The sequence below is a fragment of the Rhinopithecus roxellana genome, chromosome 12, assembly GCF_007565055.1.
Source record: "Rhinopithecus roxellana isolate Shanxi Qingling chromosome 12, ASM756505v1, whole genome shotgun sequence".
In the NCBI taxonomy this organism is placed as follows: domain Eukaryota; kingdom Metazoa; phylum Chordata; class Mammalia; order Primates; family Cercopithecidae; genus Rhinopithecus; species Rhinopithecus roxellana.
Window position 1 is genome coordinate 95,929,470 of NC_044560.1, and position 21,286 is coordinate 95,950,755.

General features: G+C 50.2%; 1 protein-coding gene across 3 annotated transcripts in view; it reads left to right on the forward strand.

The window, feature by feature from the left end:
• The window catches only part of RNF220 (ring finger protein 220), a 254,676-nt gene that overhangs the window by 194,621 nt on the left and 38,769 nt on the right, over window positions 1-21,286 (forward strand). The window lies entirely within an intron of this gene.

Sequence of the window (21,286 nt, forward strand, 5' to 3'; positions counted from 1 at the left end):
TTAATTTTCACTCCACTCTTCCTTCTCTTGCCATCTGACACTCCAGACTTCTCTCCTCCAGGAAGCCCTCTCCACCTCTGAGCCCTGACCTCCTCCTCCTCCTCCTTACTCCTCACTTCAGCCCCACAGTGGTATCTTAGGTGCTCAAGCCGTCCCCCATCCTGTGAGCTTCTGAGCCTGGGCTTCACTCCTTCCTCCACACCCCCAGAGTACTGGCCCACAATCTTTGAGTGTGTTCCAGGACTAAGTTTGGAAAAGGACATGATAAAAATGAAAGGAATGAGAGAAGAAGGAAGGGAGAAACAGACCAACAGACAGAGGGAGAGAGGGCGGAGGGAAGGCGCTGCCTCGAGCCGACCCAGCCTCAGTCGTGGTATACTTCCCCGAATTCCTTCCTGCAGCCCCACTCTGTGCTTAGAACCAAGAGCTAGGAGAGCAAGGGTGCCTGGGATTGGCACCTTTCAGCTAGGGGGAGCTGGTGGTGGCAGGGCAGAGAGGCCCATTGCGCAGCTGGTAACAGGCTGTGCCTGGCCAGGCCTCCCAGCTGCCCCTCTGTCTCAGGCCCTTATTGCACACAACATCCAGCCCAACCCCCTACGCAGCTGCCTTCCTTATGACACAGGCCTGTGTTGTCCTGCTGGCCACTGACCACTGTGCCTGGGGAAGGGCCAGGCCTTCCGGGGAGTAGGAACTCTAGAGCCTGTGGGCAAAGCCTTCCCCAGGCTCCCAGATTGGCAGCCCAGGCCCCCTGCACTCGCAGGCCCATAGCTGCTCTGTGATTCCCCACCCAGGGCAGGAAGGCATGCTGAGAGCCACTCTGCAAGTCCCTGTGCTTCAGGTAGTACACCCTCCTCTCATTCATTTGTTAAAGCAAGGGGGAGGTGAGTATTGTCATCCTCAGTCTCTAGGTGGGGAAAAGAAGAGTCAGATGGGTTACAGCATTTGCCCAAAGACAGATGGCTAGCCATGCTTCCAGGTGCTTTCAAGACCAGGTCTCCCTGATGCCAAAGCTCGTGTTCTGCCCTCCCAGGCTCCTTGCCTAACTCCTGTTCCCTATGTCAGCCCAGCCCTGGCCCTGGCATTCTGCCTATGATGGAGCCACCAGGATAGGACGCAGGGAGTGGGAGTAGAGGGGGATGCCGTGTAGAGAGAAATGAGGATACAAGCTTGAGGAGAGAGGAAGGTGTTTTTGATGGGGGGATGGGCCCAGAGCTGCCATGGTGTCTCTGCCTCTCTCTTTTGGTCACAGAAGCCCAGTAGGCAGCCACAGAACAGATCCAGGAGCAGACTGTACCCTACCTTCTCTCCCAACACAGACCCAAGCCTGAGCCAGCCCACAGGGACCCACCAGTTTGTTTGGCAAAGCCCTTTTCCCTGTGCAATCCCATGCCCTAGACCCGCAGAGGGCAGGAAAAGATGAGACCCACTGTCCTATCACAGTCCTGAGAAGGATTACTTTGACCAGATGTTTTCAGTGTAGGAGTCAGAACACAGCATTGGAATATTAGGAGCCCAAAGTTTCATTTTTCAGCTTTCTACCAACATGACCTCAGGCAAGTTTTCCCTTTCCCTATCTAAAGAAATTTTTCATATCTAAAGTGCTAAATATCACAAGATATCAATAATAATAACAGGCCAGGGGTGTTGCCTCATGCCTGTAATCCCAGCATTTTGGGAGGCCAAGGCAGGAGGATCACTGGAGCCCAAGAGTTGAAGACCAGCCTGGGCAACATTGTGAGAGCCTATCTCTACAAAAACTAAAAACTACCTGAGCATGGTGGCACAAACCCGTCTCCCAGCTCCTCAGGAGGCTGAGGTAAGATGATCATTTGAGCTCGAGAGTTCGAGAGTTCAGTGAGCTAGGATCGCTACTGCACTCCAGCCTGGGTGACAGAGTGAGACCCTGTCTCAAAAAATTTTTTAAATGATATAAAATAAAATAATTGCACTCTTACTTAAAAATCACAAAATGTGACACTTAAAAGGGATAAACTCTTGGCCGGGCATGGTGGCTTACACTTATAATTCCAGCACTTTCGAGGCACGGGTGGATCATTTGAGGTCAGGAGTTCGAGACCAGCCTGGCCAACATGGCGAAACCCTGTCTCTACTAAAAATACAAAAATTAGCCAGGCGTGGTGGTGGACACCTGTAATCCCAGCTACTTGGGAGGCTGAGGCCGGAGAATCACTTGAGCCTGGGAGGCAGAGGTTGCAGTGAGCTGAGATGACGCCACTGCACTCCAGCCTGGGCAACAGAGTGAGACCCCATCTCAAAAAAAAAGGTGGGGGGGATAAACTCTTAAAGTCCAGTTTGAATAACCTACCACCCCTGCAGGAATCCACTTCTGCACTACCCAGAAGGGCCAGTCAGCAGACAGAAAAAAGAAGGTGAAAGGCCCCCAAGAGAAACTTTGATTTGAACAGAAAAGCCCTGGAGGGCGCTTTGCCTGCCCCCATCCCTCCTTGTTGCTTCATTCCTTCCTCCTCCCTTCGCTCCCTCCATCCTACCCCCTTCACCTGCACTTGGGGCTGGGTTAATGGACACGCTTCCTTCCAGCCTTCCCCACATCCCAGGAAATGGAGCCCATCGGGCAGAGCAGAGCCACATGGGGTAAGGCAGGGACAGAACTCCTTTCCCCGACAGAAATGGCCTTGCAGGGAGAGTCTGGGGAATGCCTATTCTCAACTAGACTGCCAAATTGCTCTTTTCCTTTGTCTGGGGCAATCCCTGAGCTCCCTTACTGAGTCCTCTAAGAGCCTGATCCAGGCATGTTTCCCCACACCCTAATACCCCACTGCCCTGGCTCAGGCTGGTATCCAGAAGAAAGTATGGTAGAGGACTAGGAAGGTTATCGAGAGGCTAAGAGGGCGTTCGGTCTTGGGCAGGACTGAAGCAATCAATAGCCCGTTGGGAACTGGGGTTAATTGGGGAATTTGGACTGGACTGGATTGAAGTTTAGGGCTTGGGCTAGGAGGCAGGGCTGGGTTGGCTCAAAGTACTGGGGTTAGGTTTAGGTTCAGAGCTTCTCTAGAAACTGCCCAACTCATGCTGGTCTAGCTAAGCCCATCTCCAGAAAAAAAGAGGGGCTCTACCCTTGGCCTCTGATTCAGGGCTTTAAAGACATAGGAGTGAGGGTGAAGATGGGCTTTGGGAGACAGCAGAGCCAGTGCCTCCCCACTATGGAGCTGTTTAGTTAGGACCTTGCTACTCAAAGAGCATCCACAGACCCACAGCACTGGTTTCACCTAGGAGCTTGGTAGAAATGCAAAATCTTGGATCCACTCTAGAGCTGCTGAATCAGAATCTGTGTTTTAGATTAACCTCCAAGTGTTCCATGCACACTTAAAGTGTGAGAAGCTTGGTGAAGGCTCTGCCTGAAGGAAGGCCTGAGGTAGGAGTGGGAGGCCAAGGGGCACCCAGCACCTCAGCCAGCTCCGGGGCCCCTGCCTAACACCCCCTCCAAGTGCTGGAGCCACAGCGACACCTACTGGCCACGGGCACCTAGGCCACCTCCTCCAGGGCGCCCAAGCCCTGTGGTCCATCTGGCCCAGGCTGTCCTGCACCCTGAAGCTGGCATTCCTGAGTTCTGGGAATCTGGCTCCCTGGGACAGTCTAGCGGAGCAGGTACAGGATGGGCCAGGGCTCAGTGCAGAGCAGGGCTGTGTGCAGACTGGGGCTCTGGGGCCTCAGTGTGAAGAAGGCAGGATCAGTAAGCAGGTGTTTTCTCAGGGGCATGACGCGCAGGTCACATCCCCAGCCCTAGCGTTCTCTCCAGACTCAGCAATACTGAGCACGTGTTTGTCTGCTCTCTTCACTGAAACCCTCAGCCAGAATGGACAGGGTACAGCTTCCCATTCCAACCAGCATCGAGCAGATGCCCTGTGAGGAGCAAAGATTTTTTTTTTTTTTTTTTTTTTTTTTTGAGACAGGGTCTTGCTCTGTTGCCTGGGCTGGAGTGCAGTGGCGCAGTCTCAGCTCATTGCAAGCTCCACCTCCCGGGTTCACGCCATTCTCCCACCTCAGCCGCCCGAGTAGCTGGGACTACAGACGCCCGCCACCACGCCCGCCTAATTTTTCTGTGTTTTTAGTAGAGACGGGGTTTCGCCATGTTAGCCAGGATGGTCTCGATCTCCTGACCTCGTGATCCGCCCGCCTCAGCCTTCCAAAGTGCTGGGATTACAGACGTGAGCCACCACACCCGGCCAAGGAGCAAAGATTTTTGAACCTATGTCTACATGACTCTTCCTGGAAATGGACTTTTAGGAAGGACAACAACTAAAAAGCAACTCAAGGAAGGGGAGCAGGTAGGATATTTCCACTGTAGTGGTTGCTAGAGACTCCCATGAAAGAATTCTAAGTCAAAAGGGGAGACTGAGGCCAATGGGCAGAGAAGTAAAAAGAGAAGGGGCTGGGTGCAGTGGCTCATCCCTGTAATGCCAGCACTTTGGGAGGCTGAGGCGGGTGGATCACCTGAGGTCAGGAGACCAGCCTGGCCAATATGGTGAAACCCTGTCTCTACTGAAAATACAATAATTAGCTGGGTGTGGTGACAGGCACCTGTAATCCCAGCTACTCGGGAGGCTGAGGCAGGAGAATCGCTTGAACTTGGGAGGCAGAGGTTGTAGTGAGCCATCGTGCCATTTGCACTCCAACCTGGGGGACAAAAGCAAGACTCTGTCTCAAAAAAACAAACAACAGTACAGTGCTTTGCACAGAGTAAGCATTTGATTAGTGTTACCACTTCCCTCAGTCTCAAAAAAAAAAAAAAAAAAAAAAAAGATTGGGAAGGAAGCCGACCCACTTCCAAGGCAAGGCTCAGTGGACCCATCCCAAGTGGCCTGACTGGCCTGGGGAGGAGAGAAGGGACTCTTTCTGGGCAGCAGAGAGCCTCCTCTCCCATCATTCCCAAATGCCAGTTATTGCTGGATCCCCTCCCTCTAGTCTGCTCTCAACTATGAGGAGTTTGCCCAAGAACTAAATGAATGTGATTGCCCACCAGTGTCTGCCATTAGTGGTGATTAGTTAAAACATCAGAGTCTAAACAGTCAATTGGTTCTAATAACTAATACTGTGGCTCAGCTGTGATTGAGAGAGAACAAGAGAGTGGGAGAGAGGGAGGAAGGAGGGTAAGGGAGATGGAAAAAGAAGAGAGAAAGGGATTGGCAGAGGAGCCGCAGCTCTGTAGCTACCATTTCCTGACCCGCATGCCAGATGCTATGCTGTAGAGTGCATCTAGCTCCAAATTCTGTGCTCTTTCGAGACATTTTATGTAAGTTATACCACCAAGGTATCCTAATCACCCTGTTAGGCAAGTATAATTATTATCTTCTTTTTATAGGTAAGAAAAAGGAGGCACAGGAAGGTAAAAGCTAGCAGATGCTCAGTAATAATTTTGTGAATGAACAGATAAATAAATGAATGAAGTGGCCAGAACTGAAATTCAAACCCAGGTTAGCATGGCTTCAAAAACTTTGGGGGGGAAAGGGGTAAGGAGGGGACAATTTGAAGAGACAAAGGAAAACAAGACAGAAAATGCACATCCTTCTCTGTCTCAACATACATACACGCCCTTCTCTCTCTCTCACACACACACACATACACACACACATACACACAGACACAGACACACGAACCTCTCTCACGCTGTGCCCCTCCCTCTCATCCACACCTCTCACATTCTTTTCATACACAACACGTCTGTCACTCACCCCTTTCTCTCATCCCCCCTCCCACACCCACTCTTGCACACACACCATTTCACATGAACATCTCCCAGATGGCTCCGGCACACACACGCACCTCTCTGTCTCATAGAAGCCTCTCACACGCACATATTCACCCCTCTCTCAGCCACACTTTTTTATTTCTCCTTGCACACTTCTTGGTCTTTCTCAGACTTACATGGACCTCTTTCTCTCGTGTACACACCTCCTCTTCCCAGCGCCCTTGTCTGTCTTCCTCAGTGCGCTATCTCCAGTCTCAAAGAGTATTTGGGAAATGAAATAAACATACACCTGTCTACCTCCTTCACGTACAACCCCCCACTGTCTCCTCACACCCCACCCCACCCACCTCTCTCTCTCTCTCTCTTGTTCTCTCTCGAACACAGGTGTACACTTTGGGATGTATCCTGAAACCAGCCCCCTCACGCCCCCTGCCCACCCCCTCCAAGAGTCAGGCCTCCAGATGTGCTCTCTCTGGCTAGACTTGCTAATCTTTGAACTGTCTCCAGATCTTGAATGGTCATGTGGACTTTCCTGCCTGGTGATGGGGAGGGGGAAACAGGGAGGGGGCTAAGCAAAGAGTCCTCAGTTATTCTGGAGCAGGTTCAGCTCGTCCCCACCCCTCCCCAGGTCATGAGCAGCAGCAGGAGCTGCAAGCGAGCAGGATGGCTGTGTGTGCATTGCTATTAATCACCCCTCCTGGTCCGCTAACGAGGCTAATGCGGTAAGTGACAATAGCCCATCTTGGTTCCTGATTTAGGGGCTCAGGACGGAAGCTGGGCTCCTGGGAGTGAAGACGTGAATTCTCCACGACACTAAACCTTCAAATAAATCTCCTCCAGTCAGAGAAGCCCAGGGCACTAAATCCCACACGCCGGTAATTGAAACCCTTAGAGCTTTCTTGGGTAGGGAAATTGCTGAGCGAGAGAGAGAAAGCGTGCAGCCCAGGGGTTCCGGGTGGGGCATGGGCCCACCGAGAGGCCTGCAGAGGGCTCTGGGATAGGGGAGCCGCTGGGGACCCTGTAGGAGCACGTGACTGGCCGTCTGTCCTCATGTGCATGTCTGTCAGTGTTTCTAGGCATGGTTATGCTGTCTGGTTATGTTCACATGGTCACTGCCCACCCATTTCCCACCAGGTCTATGAACACTTAATATTTTGGTAAGGAGAGCGGTTCTGGAGCTTCTGTCTTTTGAGAGCTTCTACACTTTGACACTCTTGGGGCCTCTGACTCTTACTGACCATGAAGCAAGGCTTCATTTAAGCAAAAGAAGTTTTCCGCATTGCCCCAATTGCCTTCCTTCCCCTGTTCCCATCTCTCTCACCCTCACACTTCCCCCACCCCACCTCTCTTTTTTTCCAGGCATTCTCCTGCAGGCCCTTCACTCCCATTCACTTAGTCCCTGAATCATTCAACAGTTACTAATACCCACCCTATGCCAGACCCTATGCCTAGGGTCCTGAGTGTCCCAGGATGAATCAGAGAATCTCTCTGCCCTCAAAAAGCTCAGTATCGGCTACTCTGGGCACACTGCCTATGGGGTAGCCCTGCTCCACAGGGAGCAGTAAAAAATAAATAAATAAAACAAAGAGCTCAGAATCTCCCAGACAAGACAGATGAATAAACAAATAATTGCAATATTATATGATGTATGCAATAATAGACGTATAGACATATGCGGAACATAGCACGAAAAAGAGAGTAATTAACTATCAAGGAAGGCTTCAAAGAGGAAGCATTGTCTGAGTGTGCTCTTCAAGAATAAATACGGCTGGGCACGGTGGCTCACGCCTGTAATCCCAGCACTTTGGGAGGCCGAGGTGGACGGATTGCTTGAGTTCAAGAGTTCAAGACCAGCCTGGGCAACATGACCCAACCATATCTCTACAAAAAGTTAGCTGGGTGTAGTGGTATGTGCCTGTAGTCCCAGCTACCCAGGAGGCTGAGGTGAGAGGATCACTGAGCCTAGCAGTGGAGACTGCAGTGAGCTGTAATTGTGCTACTGCACTCCAGCATGGGCAACAGAGTGAGACCCAGTCTCAAAATAAAAAAGGAATAAATCACAGTTAAAAGTTACCCACAGGGAGATGATGGCATGGGCATGAGCATTATTGGCAGTGAGAATGCCAGATGAAGAGCTACATTTTGTCCAGCCAGAGCACACACCATTGCAAGATGGGATAGGAGGCTGGAGAGGGGCTTGTATGATAAAGAGTTCAGAATGTATGCTGTGGCTTTGGGAGCCAGGGAAGGATCTTAAGCAGCAGAATGATATGATCTGATTTGTGTTTTAGGAAGATCCTTGTAACTGTAGGGATGGAATAGATTAGAGGGGAGAGAAATACATGAGGAGACCTAAGAGTAGGGACTGAATATGAAGATGCTTGAACTAGGGCAATGAAGAAAAGAAGATGGTTCTGACCAGTACTTAGGAGGTAAAAAACAGGTAAGATGTTGACTTACTGGATGTAGAGACTGGAGTAAAGAGTAAAAGTTAAGATTGTCAATTTTGGGAGGTCTCTGGATAGTGGCACCATTCACCGAAACCAAAAGCAGGAGGAGGACAGGCCTAGAGGAAGGTAAGTCCCATCTCAGACGTGTTGAGCTTAAAGATCCTTTGGGACATCCAAGCAGAGCATCTTCTACGCAGTGTTGTACATGGCTCAGATTGGAGGTACAGGCTGAGGGAATGAAACCTCAGAGTTTCAGAGATCACACATAGAATGCGGAGAGAGGGAGAAGTGAATGATGACAAGGGCAATAGCTAACATCAGAGGCAGCAGAATAGCGTGGTTAAGAGCATGCATGGGGCCGTGGTACTACATAAGTCCCACACGGCCACTTACCTCGTAACCATGGGCAAGCTAAGAACTTCTCTATGCCTCTGTTCCCTTACTTATAAAATAGGGATTAGGCCGGGCGCAGTGGTTCACGCCTGTAATCCCAGCACTTTGGGAGGCCGAGGTGGATGGATCACCTGAGGTCAGGAGTTCAAGACCAGCCTGGCCAACATGGCGAAACCCCATCTCTACTAAAAATACAAAAATTAGCCAGGTGTGGTGGCACACACCTGTAGTCCCAGTTCCTCGGGAGGCTGAGGCAGGAGAATCACTTGGACCCGGGAGGCAGAGGTTGCAGTGAGCCGAGATCACGCCATTGCACTCCAGCCTGGGTGACAAGAACAAGCCTCTGTCTCAAAAAAAAAATAAATAAAAAGTATAGTGCTTGGCACAGAGTAAGCATTTGATTAGTGTTACCACTTCCCTTCTTCCTCATCTCTTCAACAAGTACTTATCTATCACACCTCAGCTTGTGTACTCTTCCTCAAGGAAGCCTGTCTAGGTTTCTCTGAACAAGGCAAATCTCCATATTACAGGCTCCCGCAGCAATGTTGACCTCTTTTTGGCACAATTGCAGTTTTACAATTGTACAAGTATTTTATTGCACCTGTTCTCTCACTAGACTGTGAGCTCCATAAGGACATGGATCTCATTGTATCCCTAGACCCCGGTATATTGCCTAGCACATGGAAGGCACTCAACAAATATTTATTGGACTAATATATAAATATGACTGGAGTATCTATTGTGGATGATCACCAAGGACCTCATTGAGAGGAGTTTCCATAGAATGGTGGGGATGCAACTCAGGCTGTGATGAGTTAAGAAGTGGTTAGGAGGTAAAAGTATGGAGAGCAAGCAAGAGTCTTTGGAGCATCTTAGGTGAGAAGAGGAGAAGAAAAGGCCATTAGTAAAAGGGTGCCATATGGAAGAGAGAGCTGGGTTGTTGAGGTTGATGTTGCTGTAATATGGGAGAGACGCGGGAGTTGATATGCTGATGGAGAGAAGCATGAGGAAGGGAAGGAGAAGATGCAGTAGAGAGGGAGAACTTGGCAGCTTTCCCAGGGAACACAGGCAGGATTGGGATTGAAGCCCAGGAGAAGTGATTAGGCTAAAGTAGGAGGATGCCTCTTCCACTGAAACTGGAGGGAGCAAGGAGGTGAGAGTAGATCCATAAGCTGAGGAAATTCATGCCTAAGGACTAAATTTCAGAGTGAAGGAGGAAGTAAGGCCACCTAGCAGAGAGAGGGGGACAGGAGATGGAGAGGCGACTCAAGATAGTAAAATATTATTGAATTGTCTCTGTGGGAAAGAGGAGACAGAGCTGACCAAGAGCATGTAAAAGGATTGCTTAGTGGTGCTGAGATTGGAAACTGTGAATTTTTATTGGCACATATCTGCGTGGTTTTGTTATTTTCCCCAGCTGTGCTTAGCCGCCTGCGTGTCTGAGACAAAAAGGAGAATAGTTGGGTTGTGGAGAAGGCAAAGGAAGTAAGAAGTTGAGTGTGTTGGCAAGATGGTGTTGAAGGTGCACAATGGGCCCGGGCTAGCATCCATGAGTATGTGGTGGCTTGGGAGTTGGGAGAAGGGAAGAGGGAAGAGCAAGTTTAATGGGTACAAGGCTTTGAGAGGGCTTGGGGGAGAGGGAGTTCCATCACAGGTCCTATTTAGGTTGATGACAAGGATCTCCAGGAGGAAGTCAAGTACAGGAAAAAATAATAGGAGCTGAGGGGGTCAGGACAGTGATGGGCTTGGGGGAGAGAGGCAAGTGTGAAAGTCCTGGGTGAGTGTAGAAAATGGTAGGTAACTGACCTCAAAGAGTCCAGAAGGTGGAGAGGCAATGAGCTGGAAGACACTGAGCCCACCTTCTGGCCTGAGGAGCATGGAGTTGAGAGAATAAAAAGCCTGCACTGGAGAGTACCGCAAGTGAGTGGCAGCATCTCCAGGTTCTGGGAAAAATGAGTAGAGGAAGTAAAGGGAGTATCTAGAGACTGCAGATGGAGAGGAGTTTATTGATATGGTCCTGTGTCCCAGAGGTCATGCTGGGAAGGTAGTGGAGAGACATCAGTCAGAGCCATCTCCACCACTACCCTCTGTCCACCGCAACCCTCCCAGAACTGCCTGCATCTCTAGCCTGCCTTCCCCAACTTGATGTCTCTCCTCCTTCACTGACTCCCAACTCCACCCCACACACACATACTGCTCATCTCATCCACCCCACACACACATACCGCTCATCCCATCCATCCATCCATTCTTCTTCTTCTTCCCACACTCCTCCTTATTTCTCCCCTCCCCAGACCCTTCCCCTGCCCTGCCCCACCCCATCCGGCCTGAGTGAGCAGGAACCCCTGCACCTTCATTTCTCAGGTCACTGCTTGGCTAATGGGCTATTAATTTGCTCAATCGTCCCCTGTGAGGCAAACTCAATTTCTGCCAGCCAGTCGTCCCTCCCTGTCGACAGCGTGATTGATTGGAGGAACAGCTGTCACCGCCCGGCTGCCTGCTCCCTGCCTCCTTCTCTCCGAGTCCGCACCACCCCTCCTCCTCGGGCCGCCGCCCTGCGCCCACAGAGGCAGCGCACCCTGCCACCTGCCCAAGGATCTGTCGCCAGCAATGAAAAATGACAGAAATATTTAAGGACAAATAAGGTTTCCCAACGCAATTGAAAATGATTACAGGCAGCTACAGATGGGGCCAATCTGATGCGCAGCAGCAAATCAAATCGAATTTCCTTATCGGTGTATTATTTTAGGCGTTATCTGGCACGTTGATGCAGTTATCAATTCAATTTCAGCCGCCGGTCCGCTGTTTACTGTCTCGCTTTTGCTGGGAAAAGGTAAACATGCTCAGCCCAGCAAATTAATTTCTGGCTGAAGCCAGAGGCTGCAAAGAACTGCTACCCAGGACCCACGGCCCCCACCTTGGCCCCGGGCTACAGTGGGCCAGGCCAGAGCTCGCCCAGGGAGCAGAAGCCCCACTATTTGCCTGCCCAAGTCTGGCCCCAGACCCAAGCAGGATTCAGAGCTCCTGGGAGGCTGAGGTGACCGTTGTTGGCTCCGGCGCTGCTGCCAGGGAGAGGTGAAGGTCTCCCATTAATTCCCAGCTAAAAATGACAAATTCATCTTGGACGACAATTAAATGAAGTCAGTAATTGATGCTAATTGATCTCCAGATGCGAGGGCTCCCCTCAGCCTTAGCAGCACGTGGCTGGCTGTTCACTCTCCCCATCCAGCCCTTCTCTTCCTCTACCTCCCTCTGCTGCTCTCATAGTCCTTGTTCCCTCCCTAGGGTTCTGGGTCTCTTAACCCGTCAGGTGTGAGGGAGGCAGCTGGCCTGGGATGTACTAGCAGGCAGTGCCTGAGGCCAGGCAGCTGGCCCATTGCCCATCCAACCCTGCAGGCACTTGTAATCGGTGCCCCACGGTCCACCCATCAGCCTGGAAAGCAGGTAACACTGCCCTCCTTGGCAGCTCAGGATTTATTGCCCACAGCTGCGGAGGTTCCCACTTCATTTTTATAAGCTCATCGTCAGAACCAGCAGGGGGTAAAGCACACTTGAAGTTACTTTCCTTTAAACAGTACAGTCTTAGCATTTTGGCTGCATGGCAAGGAAGGCATGGGAGAGAGTGGAGTGTGTGGGCAGGCTAGGGAGAATAGGCAGGTATAGTGGGTCCACACCTGAACATATGCATAGGAGCTCAGGTGTTTGTCTAAATGCAAAAAAATACCCACACCATGTGAGCACCTGTGTGTGCCAGTGCCAGCACAAGCATGTGTCCAGACACTCGAGAGGATGCATGTGCAGGTCCACATGCGGATATTTTCCAGAATCAGGCCCTTGACTGTCGTCTCTGAAGCCTAATCCCAAACTCTGCAAGGCCCTGCCTGCCCCACCCACCACTGGCCCAGCCCAGCCCAGGGAGCTGTCTGGAAGTTATTAGCTAAAGAAGGAGGGAAACTGAATTGTAGCTCCATAAGAGGAGAGAGGCTGTAGTTATGTTTGAAATAGCCAAGGTCATGGGTGTGAAACAGCTGTGGCCCCTGAAGCCCCGCCAGTCTCTGAACAGGTTGGCTGGTGCCTTTGGCTGCAACAAAGGCTGGTGGGGCCGAGGGTTTAGCTTCTATGACCAAGACTCAGTGAGCTTGCTTGTGCCTTGGCCTGGAGCCTTTGGCTCCAGTTCGAGCCCAAGTCTGAGCCTAAACCTGTCCACAGACTGACCTCACCTGGCTGTCTTGCAGATGTTTGCCACTGGCCACCCAGGAGCCATGTCTGGCTCAATCCAGGCACCCTCTATTGCTAGAGACAGTGAATAGCATGCATTACAATAGGAATCAGGCTCTTGTACCTGGAGCTGGCAGGAGGCCATGTGGAATGGGCAGTGCCAGTCTGAGCTTCTGCAGGCAGAATGGAGGGAGAAGGAAAGATGGCAAGGGTATGTAGGTATGAATGTTTCACACCTGTATATTATATCTAGGTATGTGTGTCACATATAAGGAACCTCATGCTGTGTCAGAGGGTCTATACATGCCTTATAGAAGGAAGAGGAGCAGATAAAGAAAAGCCTATATAGGGGCCGGGCGCGGTGGCTCATGCCTGTAATCCCAGCACTTTGGGAGGCTGAGGCGGTGGATCATGAGGTCAGGAGATGGAAACCATCCTGGCCAACATGGTGAAACCTCATCTCTACTAGGAATACAAAAATTACCTGAGCGTGGTGGTGGGCACCTGTAGTCCCAGCTTCTCAGGAGGCTGAGGCAGGAGAATCACTTGAACCCAGGAGGCAGAGGTTGCAGTGAGCTGAGATCATGCACTCCAGCCTGCGACAGACTGAGACTCCGTCTCAAAAAAAAAAAAAAAAAGAAAAAGAAAAAGAAAAAGAAAAGCATATATAGAAGGGTAGATGACCAGACTAGACCAGAGTCAGGGTGGGACAAGGAATCAGAGAGAAGCTGCATGGCATCTCCTAGTTGGCATCTGCCTCTTTGGGGATTTAGCACGGTCAGTGATCACTTATTCATTAATTCGAACAATATTTATTGATTCCTATTATTACTATGACTATTCTCTCACTTTGGGCTATGCCCTCTGCTAGATGCTGGGGCTATAGCAGGGAACAAGTTAATTTTTGCCCTCAGTAAATTTACAATCTAAAGAAGGTGACAGAATCATAACAGGCAGTAATAAAACTGTGACAAGTGCTGTGATAGAAGTAGCACAAGAGGCTTCGGGAACACAGAGGAGGCACCCAGTACGGTCTGGGGGAGTCCGGGAAGGCCATGTGGAGGAAGGGACCCTAGGTTGAATCCTAAAGGATGAGGAAGAGTTAGCCAGCTTGTGCAACTAACCCCTGTCCTATCCTTTTTAGTTGTTTAGCAAGCCCAAAGCAGAAACAAATAGGCCTATTGGGTTCCAAGTGACTCTGGAACTGCTGAAAATGTCACCTCTGCCCCACAAGCACCGGTAACTACCCTGGGGTCTGGGCAAGAGGGTGCACAGCTGTTCCTAGGACATCCCTGGGCACCAGAGGAAAGCATGGGCCACGGCTAAATACATATCTTTCCCCTGCCCGCCCTACCCCCACCTCCTCAACCAGGGATGCCTATTAATCCTGACAAATGATGACTTACGAACATGTAATGCAAACTGATTCATCATACATTCAAATCCGCCGCCCCGCCCCAGCGGGAGGCCCCAGCCAGACAAGTGTATTACACGGATAATGTATTTGACGTATTAATAAAACCAGCCGCATTGCTCTGGCCCGTAGACTGGGGAATGCCAATATACGATGACAGATCACATATTGATGAAATCCAGATGTTTGGAATCATAGTCTTGGGGCCTCGTTCATATTGACTGAAGGTAAAAAATGCCATCTGTCAGCATGTTAACTCTTGCTGTCCCATACTCAGCAGAAGCGCCGATCATAGAGAAGGAGGAAGGGACTGAGTGAGGGGAGAGTGGATGAGTAATTAGGTGGTTTGGATGGATGACAGGTGGATGAACTGGAGGGTAGATGGTTGTGCTATGGATAAGATGAGTGGATGGGACACTTTTCATGCCTTGTGTTCTTGACCTCTCAACAGCATTTGACCTTACTAAGGACAGTAGAGTCCTTGAAACTCTTCCTTTCTTGGCTTCAATGACATCACACTTTCTTTGTTTTCATTCTGCCTCTTGGCTCTTCCTTCTTAGTCCTTGATGCCTTATATTTCCTCTAACTGTAAACCAAGGTTCTATTCCAGATACTCTTCCTAGTGTATTTTCTCTCCCTAGGTGATCTTGCCTACTCTGAACTTCATTCACTTATTTATTCAATAAATATTTATTGAGTATTTACCATATGCCAGACATTGTTCCAGGCACAGAGGACACAGTGGTGAGCTTTGGTTCTCTATGTCAGTGTCTCCCAGGTTTAGAACTCTAGCTCTGGCTCACATACAGTGCCTACTCAGCATTTTCACATGGATGTCTAATAGTTCCTCAAACTCAGTACATCCAAAACTCAACTCATTTTCTTCCTTACCAAGCCTGCTGCTCCCATTCCATAAGTTGGTCAACGGTCTACCACCTAGAAGTTGCTCAAGCCAGAAACCTTAGAGTCATCCTTAACTCTTTTCTGTCCCTTAACTTCCATGTCCAATCCATCTGCTTCTATTCATCTCCAGCATCGTCATGCTAGAGCAAGCTGCCACCGTCTCTCCCGAGTTAGTGAGATAACCTCCTAAATAGCCTTCCTGCACTTGCTCTTGCCCCTTAGACCACTGGCTACTTTGCAGTTAGAATAATCTTTTTAAAATGCAAGTCTGATATATCACTCCCCTGTTTAAAACTCTGATGGCTTCTTGTTGTATGTTAAAAAATAATAATAATAACCAAAATCACTAATGTAGTTTAAAAGTCCTCCAGGATGTGCCCTCTCTATCATCATACCTCAGCACTCTGCCCCTCACTCACTCTGTCTGCTTCAGCCACATTGGACTTTTTCTGATTCCTCACTTAGGCTCTTTCTCCTGTGTATCTTCAAATGTGCTGTTTTCTTTTCTTTTTTTTTTTTTTTGAGACGGAGTCTTGCTCTGTCGCCCAGGCTGGAGTGCAGTGGCGCAATCTTGGCTCACTGCAAGCTCCGCCTCCCGGGTTCACGCCATTCTCCTTGCCTCAGCCTCCTAAGTAGCTGGGACTACAGGTGCCCGCCACCACGCCTGGATATTTTTTTTTTTTTTTTTTTTTAGTAGAGACGGGGTTTCACCGCGTTAGCCAGGATGATTTCAATCTCCTGACCTCGTGATCCGCTCACCTTGACCTCCCAAAATGCTGGGGTTACAGGTGTGAGCCACTGCGCCCGGCCAAATGTGCTGTTTTCTATCTAGAGCTCCACTTCCCACAATCACTGTTTGACTGGTTCCCACACATCCTTCAGCCTTCGTTGAATGTCACTTCCTTCACCTTCCAGACCCGATTATATATTCCCCTAGTTCCGTGTACTTTTTTTTTTTTTAAAGACAGGGTCTCACTCTGTAGCCCAGGCTGGAGTGCAATGGGGAGATCATAGCTCACTGCAACCTCAAACTCCTGGGCTCAAGCGATCCTCCTGCCCCAGCCTCCCAAGTAGCTGGGACTACAGGCATGTGCCACCACAGCTGGCTAATTTTTTAATTTTTTTGTAGAGACAGGGTCTAACTGTGTTGCCCAGGCTGGTCTCAAACTCCTGGCCTTAAGCAATCCTCGCACCTCGGCCTCCCGAAGTGCTGGGATTACAGGTTTGAGCCACCACACCGGCCCCACGTACTTTTCTTTTCCTAAAACCAATCTGGGGACAATTGTTTCATGTTTCCATCCATAGTTAGGTCCTAAGCTCCCTGAGGGCAGAGATGCCTGTCTTCATTATTGTCTGGCATCTGTGCTATAGCGACCCCTAGTGGTCATCCAGTAAACATCTGTGGAGTTGTATTGAATCATTAGCTAGGTGAGTGGGTGGGTAGGTGGGTAGGTAGGTAGGTAGGTAGGTAGGTAGGTAGGTAGGTAGTGGGGTATTGTTCAGGTCTGGACTCAGACCTGGATTTAAATCCCTGCTCTGAACTTTGTAGCTGTCACCACATTGTTCTGAGCCCCATTTTCCTCATCAGTGTGACAGAAACAGTAACACCTACCTCATGGAACTACTGTAAGGATTAATGAGGTAAAGTATGTGTAGTACTGACCTACAGCCAAATATATAATGATACTTGATAGACAGTTGTTATTATTAAAAATGGACAGATAATGGATAGATGATAGTTGGATGGACAGATGGATACACCACCACATAAACCAATAAACAGATAAATGGGTAATGATGGATAGGAAGAAGGAACTCCATGGGGGCCAGAGGAACTAGGACCAGGGCACCTACTGAATGGTAAAAGATCTGGATCATAGAAGGGAAGAAGGCCAGATACAGGCAAGGCAGGGCAGGTGTCAGGATGGGGCGGATATTGGCACAAACAACAGACTTTGCCAGTGTTACTGGAGGCACTAATGACTCCTCCCTTGTACACAGCCCTGATTTCACTGGATCTTCACAGAAGTCCTGGGAGTTAGATATCATTCTCCCCATTTCATATAAGGAGAAATGAAGCTTAATAACATTAAGTGATTTGCCCAAGGTCACACAGCTAGCAAGAGGCAGCTCTGTTGAATTCTGCTTGAAGTTCCTGTTTCTTGGTCACTAGGAAATGGAAGCCCTTCCATTGAAGAGGTAGGGTTAGGACACACATGTGTACAGATAAACACACACATATACCCACACACATACTCTTAAAAGCCCCAGCCTCCATGGCCATCTGTCATTACAGTCACCCTCACCCTCATTTCAACCCTCCTCATCCCTATCAGACACCAGGCAGTCACGCCATGCTTTTTGTGGTCTGTAGAGAAAAGATAATAGAGATGGGATTTGTTGCTTGGACAAGCAGAGAGGTGAGAATGGAACTCTCATGCAGCAGAACTGGGCAAAACCAAACAGGCCAAGCCAGAGAGGCAGTCACACGGTGGGGAACTGCAAGGCCAGATGTGGGTGAGTGGTCAAGGAGGGGAGGGCTTTCCCTTTGAACGAGACCCCTGGCCGCTATATGTCCAATTCTTCACCAGGCTTCGCTGTGGAAGATGGCCGGGAAGGAGTAGGCTGTGCCGGCCCTTGAGTTGCCTGTTCCCAACGGTCAACCATTCCCAACAGAGGGGGGCAGCAGAGGGCTGATCTAGGACCCCAGGTATCTGAGGCTTTGTTTTGAGGTGAGAGGGCTAGGCCGGCTGGAGCCTGGTCCAAGCTAGAAAGAGGGCTGCCTTGGCATGACCTCTCCTCTCCTCCTCAACAGGCCTGTCCTTTGCAGCTTACCATCAGTCACTCCCTGTTGAAGCCTCACTGTTGTCCAGCAGGAAAGGTGTTCTAGCAGCTCAGCAAGGAAAAGGGACTCTCTGGAGGTCATACAACTTAGGGAGCCTCCAGGCTGGGACCTGATTCCCCTGACTCCCAGCCCCTGCCTCTACAGAATCGCCTCTCCGCTCTTGGAGCTGGAGTTGCCCTGTGTAAGGCTGAGGATGGGGTCAGCGCCCCTCCCCTCCCCGCCCTCCTCCTGCTTGCGGGGATACCTGCGGCAAGCAGAGAAGTGAAGGTGGCAGGCACTCCGTGGCTGGGGCGGTGGGGAGGGAGGTGCAGTAATGAATGTGGACGGGAGGCGGAATGAGCGATCCATCTTTGCATGGGAGGGAGGGGGCTGCGGGCGTTCCCCCCACGCACTCACACACTCAATCAGGCGCTGTCAGACCTCCGGCCGCCTGGCATTTTGGTGAAGAATCTCTCAGCTAAAAATTGTTGTCAGTCCCATTTCCTCGTTATCAGTGCAAGGGCTGAGGCAGCGCCCGGGGATTAGCAGGAACAGCGAGCGCCCGCACCCGCCATCCTCTGCCGATAACACTGGGCCTCCCGCCTCACCTCCCCCATTCATCATCTTTAGCACTGACAGCCCATCCCAGTCCGTGTCCCCATCCCCATCCCCTTGTGCTTCCCGCATCTCCCCACTATGCTGCTCAGCCTCCTGACCTCCTGAGGGAGCAAGGCCTCCCGAGGTGGGACAGGATTCAGCCGAGGCCTATGTGACCTAGACCTACCTGTGGCAAAAGGCTTTGGCTGACTTTTGGGGGTTGGGGGTGTCATGAGCTGGAGAGAGGAACACTCGAGAGGACACCTGCTGACAGCCTGCCTCTGGTGGGCTTGGTCTGCCCACCTGTGGTGCTGCCAGTAGTATTGGAGAAGGGATTCCTGCATCCGATGGGCAGCTGGACTAAGGATTCCAGGGGCCTCGCCATCCTGAAATAGACTCCCAGATTCTGGGAGCTGCGGAAAGGAAGAGCCAAAGGATGCTTCCTCCCAAGCGTAGGAAGAATATGGGGTTGAGGGCTTCATTTCCACCCCAGCAAGACCACAGCCCCCTCCTCTTGGCCATCCCCAGCGGTTTTATGGCCCGTTTTATGGCCACTGTAATGGCCCAGGTCAAAAGCTTCAGGGAGCTGTATTCTGGGAATTATGCAAACGAGGAGCAGGCCCAGGGCCAGAGTATGGATTTTGTCATTAAACCTGGGCAGGCCATGTCGTTAGTGCAGTAAAACCCACGTCATGACCACAGGTCTCAATATAAAATTATAGAGAACACAGCGGGGGAGGGGACACAGGGGGCCCATGGCCATGCTGACACCTGCCACTCTAACCCCTGAGAAAATGGGGGTGGGATGGAGGGCAGAGGCTGCAGAGTCCCTCTGCTGATCCCTGCCAATGCTATTCCTGAAGCTTGGAGGCAGAAAGAGGGCCTGTTGTCCTGATAGGAAAACTGGGGCCAAGCTCAGAAAAGTAGAATGTCCCTGTGGCAGCAAAGCAGATGAACTGAGTACAGGTATGTGGGAATGCTGACACCTGGTCCCCAGGCCTGGAGTCAGACATCTGGGCTCCAGGAACCCCTAAGAGCCAGACTTGGTATACCAGGCTAACGGGGGCTGAACCCCTGATATTTCTAGCTCAGCTCAGACCCCATGTCTGGGATCCACCTCTTTCTCCATTCTCCTCTCTTACCATTGCCCCCTTCAGACCCCAGCCCCTGCCTCAATTATCTGTTCCAACAACCTGTCAACTCCCTAACTCACTCCTTGTGCCTCCTGCTGAGCGTCACCTCACCCACAGATCCTGCCAACCTTGCTGGCCCCTTCCCACCCTCCCACGAATCCTTCATGTCCTCCTCATAGTTCTCGCCAGCACTGACTGTAGTCATGGGCTCTCTTTTTGCCTTTCCTATTAATTTGTGTTCTCCTCAAGGCCAAGGATGCATTATATTTATCTCTGAGCTCCAGTTTCTCCTAGAATAGTACCCGACAGAATAATTGTTACATGTTTGCTGAGTGAATAAAGTAATGAGATCAAAAGCTGAGTACAAAGGTCTGTGTCCCATTCTGAGCCTCAATTGCCCTAGCTGTAAAGTAAAGATAATGGCCTGGAGAATGTCTAGGGTCTTGTTCACCTGTGAGATTCTCTGGCTAACTGAAGGTAGGAGCAGAGCTGAGACTGGACGCCTCATCTCCCACCTCCCACACCTGGGCCATATCTGCTGCTGTTACTCAGAGCTTCCCTCCAGCTGTCCCCTGAGCATCCGAGGCACAGCCACCTGATCAGTAGGACTTCCTCCCCTCCTCAGAGACCTTGCCACACAGACTGGAGCCTCCTGGATGGCTGGAGCTGCTGTCCCAGCCCTGCAAAGGTTATCTGGCTTCTAGGACAGTCTGTTCTTCATTCCCACCTTTCTTCTTCCCTTTTCTCTTTTCCTCTCTCTTGCTTCATCGTGGAGCATCTAGGCTATGCCAGACCTGATATAAATTGTCTATAAATATAAAGATAGATAAGAAATGGTCTGTCCCACAAGGAACTCACAACTTATTCACTAACTCATTCATTGGCCTGATATACTTCTAAGGTACAGCTTAAATTTCACTTCTTTGGTTAAGCCTTCTCTTTTTTCCAGGCCTCCAAACACACACCCAAAATGAATTCCTTCTTCCTTTGAGCCCTCAGATGACTCTTATCTGGGCATCCAGGGGAGCCGTAATCATCCTCAGTCTGGTGTCAAAGGGAGGTGGGTTTTTTGCTCAGCCTGAACTTGAGGCTTCCTCAAGTACAAGGTTGCTAGATTTAACATATAAAAACATGGGACATCCAGGTAAATTTGAATTCTAGAAAAATGATAAATAACTTTTAGAATAAGTATGTCCCATGTAACACTTGGGACATACTTATACTAAAAAAAATTCATTATCTGAAATTCAAATTCAACTGGGCATCCTGTGTGGAATCTGGCAACCCTACTTAGGCAACTATCTTGCTCATCACTGGCATGGCCTTTATCTCTCTGAAAGCTGATTTTGACCCCCTCCAGGAACTGGTGGGAAGAAGAAGAAGGAAGGAAGATCTGGGCTCAAACTAAAGTCCTTTGTGCAGTCAGAGCATCCATGGATATGCAGGGATATTTCTAGATTAATAGGGCTCCCCAACCTCATGCCTGTAAGCAGAGGCTACAGAGCATTGCATGTCCCCATGAGTGGCAAGAGAGGCGTTTAAACATCCCAACCAGCCAGGAGCAGTGGCTCATGCCTGTAATCCTAGCACTTTGAGAGGCCAAGATGAGAGGATCACTTGAGGCCA